This window comes from Carya illinoinensis, chromosome 14, assembly GCF_018687715.1.
Source record: "Carya illinoinensis cultivar Pawnee chromosome 14, C.illinoinensisPawnee_v1, whole genome shotgun sequence".
In the NCBI taxonomy this organism is placed as follows: domain Eukaryota; kingdom Viridiplantae; phylum Streptophyta; class Magnoliopsida; order Fagales; family Juglandaceae; genus Carya; species Carya illinoinensis.
This window is the reverse complement of record NC_056765.1, coordinates 32,395,700-32,403,402: the sequence shown is the minus strand read 5'-3', so window position 1 is coordinate 32,403,402 and position 7,703 is coordinate 32,395,700. Positions and strand designations below refer to the sequence as shown.

At 36.1% G+C, this 7,703-nt stretch overlaps 1 long non-coding RNA gene across 1 annotated transcript; it reads left to right on the top strand.

The window, feature by feature from the left end:
• The first annotated feature begins 216 nt into the window (after window positions 1–216).
• LOC122293975 lies at window positions 217–1,783 on the top strand. Its single transcript, XR_006237423.1, has 2 exons — window positions 217–949; window positions 1,097–1,783. It is a non-coding gene; the product is annotated as an uncharacterized LOC122293975 (long non-coding RNA).
• Window positions 1,784–7,703: the final 5,920 nt, after the last annotated feature.

Below are 7,703 nucleotides of genomic sequence, written 5' to 3'. Positions count from 1 at the left end.
GTCATTTTGCAAAAACTCATCCATTTAAATCCAAGAACAGAGAAGTTGTGCAGAACCTTTTTTCTTTTTCTTTTTTTTTTTTAATTTTTTTTTAATCTGACCTGATTAGCGGTTGGAAGCCGGTGAGGAGCCGGCGCGGAATCGGCTGCCACGCCACGTCAGTTGATATTTTATTAAAAAAAAATTAAAAAAAAAAAAAAAACATCAATTGAAATATGCAGAAAAATGGGAGGGAAACTTAAACCAAGCCCCTCGATGAGTTGCTCGAGCTGAGCCCAAAGAGTCTCACTCTCTGAACGATCCCGTCTGTGGTCGCCGCCGTGGACTGAACTGGTTGTTGCGCTCACCGTTCGTCACACATTCCAGATTTGAGCCGCCGTCTACGTGGGTTGGACTCGATTTCCAGATCTGAGTAGTCGCGTCTCTGCTTCTTCCACTGCCACGGTTCTTGCGTATTTCTTTCTCTTCTTTTGGACTTGATTTTCTGTTGTTCTTCACACATTCTCCTTTGGAAGTTGTTCTTATTCTTATTCTGCTTGCAAAATGAATTAAAAGGCGAAATGCGACGTCTTTTTGGCAAATATCAGAGCTGGAAAGCATTATTTTTGTCTAATCATGTTCTCTATTAGTTTTTCCTTTACATCCTGTTTTTTAGACCACATCTAGTCATCTTCTAGCAGTTTCCCATCACCTTTTAGGGTTTCGGTTCCACATAACCATCAGAAAGATGCTAGTAGTTTCATCCCAGCTGGAGAACACCTTCTCAAAAATTATAGAATTCATTCATTTTAGATTGAAGTGACTTAGAAGATGATGATGGTGATCATGATGAGTAGATTTTAGCGGTGCATGTTTTTTACAGGTTGAGAGATCAGATGGCCATTCGGGGAGACCTTTTTGGCTCCCTTTCAAAGGACACATATATCTATCTGGGTCCCTCTTTATTAAGGTATGGAAAATCATGCCCAAAACTTGTTTTACAAAAGGTCAGAAAGGAAACCTCTGTTTGTATTGTATTGTTTTTCTCTATCGTTTACAGTGCTTTACAGACAGTATTTATAGACAATATTTAAAGCAATCAAACCATGAATTTCAGATCACAAGACACGTACCCTAATGGAATTCCTTTCTTGTTATACGAATGTGCTGGAGTGCTCTGCCTTGGAGTGGTGCTACTGCATCTTGCTTCACTGGTGGCATTGTCCTTTTGTGTAGCAGCCTGTGCAAGTCCTTTGGCTTTTTCCTCGTGTGGCAGACTGATGCAGTGCTCTTTCCTTTTGTATAGGAGTCGGTTAAAGTGCAATTTCTTTATCCTCAACACGCTTTAAGCCCCCAAAGATGGAGAAAAAAGATTTGCCTCATTCCACCAAATCGCCTTTCTTCTAAATTTACCCATCCCAGGATTTGCCGATACCCACCAAATAATTTTAAAAAAATGAAAATAAAAAACCAGTTGCTGAACCTTGAAAGTGACCAACTTTCTATATATATATGATCCACATGCAGGGCCCGCAGATTACTTTTCTTTCTCTTTTTTTTTTTTACGAAAAAGTCTTGATTTATTTGTTATTGAAATTGCTTTTAGTTAATTGCATGCAGTGTTGATTATCATATATATGGTCAATATTGCTGCATGGTCCAAAATGTTTGTTGAGTCCCAGACATTGGTTGATTTTTTCTAGTCATGTCTCCGTCTCTGTCTCTATCTTACTAGTTTTTCTCCTAGGTCTATTAATTTATTATTGATCTTGATTTAAACTACTCATGGAAGTTGATAGATAAATGGTTTGAAACACAATATTGTCATTGGCATTATATATCGTGGGGGCAAGTTTGCTAAATATCCCAAACACAATAATCAAGATATAATGCAAGTCATACATGTTCTAATTGTCTACTACCTATAAAAAAAAATTTTTAAAAAAAAAGCAATATAAGGAATCAAGGCAGGAAAACAAAATCATAACCCGCTGATACACAATCAAAAAGAAAAATTTAACATATAAAAAAGTAAATTGTTGAACATAATCAATTATTGAAAATCACTGTCACCTTAAATATCATTGCTAAAACTAAACAAGCAAATAATCTCAACCAAGAACATATATCACATACCAGCTTAACAACCACCTCCTCTCCAGTTTGTACATTAATGGCTACCACCACAAGGAAAAAAAAGAAAGTCAGAATTTTGAAACAGAACGGCAAAATAAAATAGTCATCAAATAACAATGAAAAAATAAAATAAAATAAAAACAATAATGATGGAAAAGCATTGAATGGAAATACCTAGATAGTGCTCCCCAAAGGACCCACTCCCAATCTTTCTCCCCAGCTTAAACTTCCCAGCAATCACATGCTCCATTATCAAATTCCCTTCGACACACGCCCACCCAGAAGCTCAAAAGTGCTCAGATTTGTGACCAACCCAGCATTTATTTGTACAATTAACCCAATACCCACCAAGCATTGACCTCCAAGTTCACGTGCCTCCAGATTTCAAATAAATAAATAAATTTCTTGCTTTCTTTAGTAATCCAGAGGGGAAGAAGACCCAAAAAAATCACAAAATAAGCATTAAATCAGCACCAAACTGAAAAATAAATAAAATAAAATAAAAGAACCTAGAAGACCAAAAAAAATGGAAGAAGTCTATATATCCCCAAACAATGAGGATAGGATTTTGATTTCTAAAACAAAGTCCACACTCTCCAACTACATATTCTGAAACCAAAACCCCGTAATCCCAATCAGAAAAGCTAGAATGAAGAAAAGGATCTACTAACTACATTGACCAGAAAAACGACGAGGAAATGGAATTGAATTCTTAAACTAAAGACAAAGAAATAATGATGAAATCGGCAAAGATTGTTGGGATCAGAGAGGAAAGACAAAAGGTTCAACGTTTGGCTCAATATATATATTTGTTGGAGATTCGAGGAAAGTGATGTTGGTAACAAAAGAAAGAAAGAGAGATATGAAGGGAAGAAAACAAAAAGCAGGTGAAGCTTATCGTTTCAATCTCATTTGGCCAAATAAATAGATTTACAAAATGAAACAATGAGATATGGCAGGGAAAAACAAGATTCAAAATGTGAGCAGAAAATCCACTCAATTGCATTACGAATCTATGAGTATATGTGGATAGTGAAACGCGTTCGTAAACGTAAACGACCATACTGAACAAGGGGGTTTCAGATTATTTACCAGACGAAATGCAGGCGTGCTCGGGTTGATTCCAGATCTGAGAGTGGGAAATGTTGGAAACCAAAACGAAAAGACATAAAAAGGAGAAAACTAACCCGATTTTTTTAGGTTAGGGTTAGGGTTAGGGTTTTTTTAATCGGTGCTCTGTGGGAAAGCGGGATTTCAGAATGGGATTTCGTGGCTCTAGTTCGTCGATTTTTGGGTTGAAATCGGGTTTGTGGCTCTTGGGTTCGAGGCTTGTTCGTGGGTTTGTGCGTCAGTGGTTCTTCGATACGAGGTTGAAACGTGGGTTTGTGGGTTCTTTCTTCAACTGGGAATGGTTTTCGACTGGGATGGAAGGCTGCTTCTGGCTTCTGGCTTCCTGGGGAAGACAATGGGAATGGGGAAGAGGGGAGGGTCTCACAGGGGATGGAGGGAAGAGAAAGTCTTGGTCGAGTCTCGTAAGAGATGGAGGGATGAGAAAGTAGAGAGAGTTTTTGAAAAGCAGTAACACGGAAACGAGGCAACTTTGAATATTGAATTAAAACCGTGACGACACCGTTTTAAAACGTGCCACATAGGAGCCGGCTACGCGGGGGTTACCCAGGACGGTTGTAAGTAGACTTTTTCTATTGAATTAAAACCGTGATGACACCGTTTTAAAACGTGCCACATAGGAGCCGGTTACGCGGGGGTTACCCAGGACGGTTGTAAGTAGACTTTTTCTTACGGGATATAGCCGTTGGACATGTGTTGAATTCTTTATTTCCATAAGTGTGCATGTAGGCGTACGTTGTTGGATGATTTCTTTCCATACATGAGTCTATAGCCGTTGCATCTTGATCTTGGTTGATTGGGAGGATATTGTTAATAATGTAAATACTAATAATTTTAAACAAGCAATTCATGATGTAAGGGTAAAATCTCTTGCTTTTCGTGGCTGCATCTTCCTCTCATGCCCTATCAAGTCTTAAACATCGATGCAGTTCTGAGTTCCCTCTAGCCTCTACACTAATTATATAAATTACAATTACACTGATTAATATGACATGATTTCATATGTCTATCATTTCTAACAAACTTTTGCCTTGTGTATCTAACAATTTAAGTACTTATCTTCTTCATTATGTGCAATTAATACTAATTGGTTGTCAGAAAAATAAAATAAAATAAACAAGTAGAATAATGCCTTTGTGGAAATTTTCGCTTTGTGGATCAAACTAACTCTACGTGTATCTTTTGTTCTACCTGCTGCATGATTTACTCTTTAGATGTATGGTCGTTTTGACAAGAGAGCTAGAGTACCAATTCTTATGCAAAGGATACAAAGTTTGAGGTGCTCAATTATTTTCCACAAGCAGAGCTAATGGACTAGAGGGCGTATGTTTCCACCAGCCTAACTAGAACTTAATTATTTTCAACATGTCTAGCTAGGCAACATGATTGCCTCTTCAGCTCAAAGACAAGGCAGCAAATGAATTTCTTCTTCTTCTAGTCAACTCAGTCAACTGGAAAAGTGCTAGGGATCAACTAGAAGCAATTCCTAATAAAGAAATTATGAATATACTTAAAACTAAATTCCACATTGTTCAAGTAAGACTCTTGGATGGCCTTTGAGTCCTATATATGGTTGGCCTCCTATGCCAATTCATTACACACTCTTGCTCACAAGTCTAACAAATTGTAATAGATATTTATATATACAATTTTTAAACTATAAATATAAATATATATTTATAAAATGCAGGGAGGGATTAGGCCCTACCCGACCCCCGCCCTCGCTAGGGAGCTAGATGTGGTGCAGGTAGTCCCGCCCGCACTTGGCGGATGAAGACGGGTTAGCGGGGTGCAGGGCCCCACTGCCCACCCCTATATGAAAGGGATGGGGTGTGCTATCTTTATTGTTTGTGATTATCAGCAATTCCATTTCCCAGGAGGGAGTTCAATTTCTTCATTATTTAAGGAATCATTTTTTTATTCTTCACATATCAAGTTTACATTTTGTTTTGAGATGGATGCAGGTTATGTAGAACATTTTTACTACTCCCTTGCATTTCCTTCCTTGGAAGTCTCTTTCTTTAAGCCAATTGGATTATGGGTGTATATACCGGCTCTGAGGTTTTTGGAATGCTCCAAATCGAATAATTTGGATCAAATGAGATTCATTAAGATTTTATTTACAGCAAAAATGGATAGCTTCCGCTCTCGTACTCCAATAGAAGTGAAAGAATGCGGGGTGCATTTAGTTTGTCCAGATGATGCTAATTCAAAATTCTATAATAGCATTGCTCCTCTAGGTTTGGGGTCTTCAAATTTAAATTTCTATCGACGATTTTATTTGTCTTTGTACCAGAAACCTCCCAATTTTAGCGACAAGCTTGAAATGTTCATAAAATCCTAGATTGATTAAGGGAATGAAGTCTATCGACAACCCAAGCTTTTCTTCTTTATCATGTATTTGGTACGTTATGCTACCTTCGCCCTTCATCGCAAGCTTACTACATCTCCATAAAGCATGTAGTATAGTCATTTCTAATTCTATCTGTATAAATTATAATCAATGTTATGTGCATGGAAGTGATAAGGGAACCTTCGGATGCATATTCATGGGAGAATATTTGACATGGAAGTCCTGCATGACGAGAAAACAAGATTAGATTCAGCAAGAGTCCTCTTTTAAGATTGAGTCCTTTTGAGCATTGGCTTGGCATTGTTTCTTTTGGGAATAGAAGATCTTGACCATTTTGTTTACGAGTTAGGAGTCGAGTCTCATGTAGTGTCGGCTTTTCAATTGGTTTGTTGCCTCATTTAAGCACCGTGACTTATCAATTCAAGGAAGATCAATATTATTATTATTACAAAAAATTTATTATCATTTAAGCACCATTCATATCAATTCGATCAAGGTCTCTAAATTTGATTGTAATCAATTAATTCTATATTAAATTTGAAGGTGGTGGCTAAGTACTAAAGTGCTTTTTCTTACGAAAAGTTCTTTGAAATTAGTATTCTCTTGGTGACCAAAAACTCGGCCAAAATGGCTGGAAGTGGTGCTGCACAGAACCTTCCCTTAATAAAATATGTAATCTTTTTTTTTTTTTAAGACTACAGTGCCTTAATTTTATTAATTAGCCCTTATTTATACTGGTGGATGAATACAGTCATAACCAAGATTTTTTGCAAGCCATCTCAACATTTTTTTCCCTCCCTCCCAACGATTAGTTTCTCCTCTCCCACTACACACAGTTCCTCATCCCCGTCATTTTCTCTCCAATTTCCATCTTTCCCATATCTTTGCAGTTGGGTTTTCTCACCATTTTGCTCTCAACAGATCCCTTACACTCCTCCCTCTTTTATGATTTTTCTTTTGGTCGTGTGGTGCTACAATTCAGTGGATCTGTAGATTTTTTGTTGTCGTCCAGCCTCCATCTCAAGAAACAACCTCTTTGGACCTGCGTGAAGCCCACTGTCTGTCTATATGTAGACTGAAAAGTCATATTATATATTATAGAGCACTAGCAATGGTTTATTTATCTTCATATTTATTTTCAAATTTGAATAAACTTCCCTTAAAATCATCTATATTGGTTTATCTATATCTATAATTTTGAATAAATATGAATAGTCATTATTTATCTTTGAAGATGTCTTTTTCCTTCTTCAAACATTATTTTTATTATTTTTTTCTTGTCCAAGTTATAAATTTGTATGAAATTAGACCACACATAGAGTATGTGTGGATTTTTCTATGTTGGTGAATATATATATAGTAGATTGAATTTATTGGACTTGGATATTGAATTTAACTTGAATTTATTAGACTATCCAGATTTTAGGAAAAAAAATATATAATAATATTTTATTATTATTTGGTCAAAAAATACATAATCCAATGTAGGAATTTTTCTTCATCTTCAAAATCAATCTTCAAAAGATATGATTTTGAAGATGAAGATGCATAAACCATTGCTAGTGCCCACCCTTTTTATTTAAACTTTGAGACGCCTAAGAATGAATAGGTCGCCATTTCGAAGTGCTCTGGCGAGGAAAAATACTAAAAAAATACACTATTAAACTGCTAATAATTAAGGCAAAAACTTGTCTATTTCAAATACTTGGTAGTCTCAATACGAGTTCGTAACCAAGAAAAGGGGTTCATGAGGAGAATATGTATCTCAAGGTGAAAGTTTCGCTTTGGGAAGATATCTAACCTCATAAAACCGTATAATTAAGGCTAATTATATATTGTATGTTGTAAATATCTCAAAATAATATATATTTTATTTATTATTAATATTATTTTGGGATTTAATTTAGAAATTATAAATTCTTTTCGAAAGAGAGAATTTATGGAAAGTTAATGAGCTTTTGGTTATTAACTAAAAATTAATCTAAAAATTATTTTTTAGGGACACGTCTGGTCCTCAAACTAGTACCAACTGGTTGGTGGAGTAGCATGGTGACCGTTGGACTAAGTCCAAACTATGGATCATTGTTTGGCAGCAGATCTAATATAT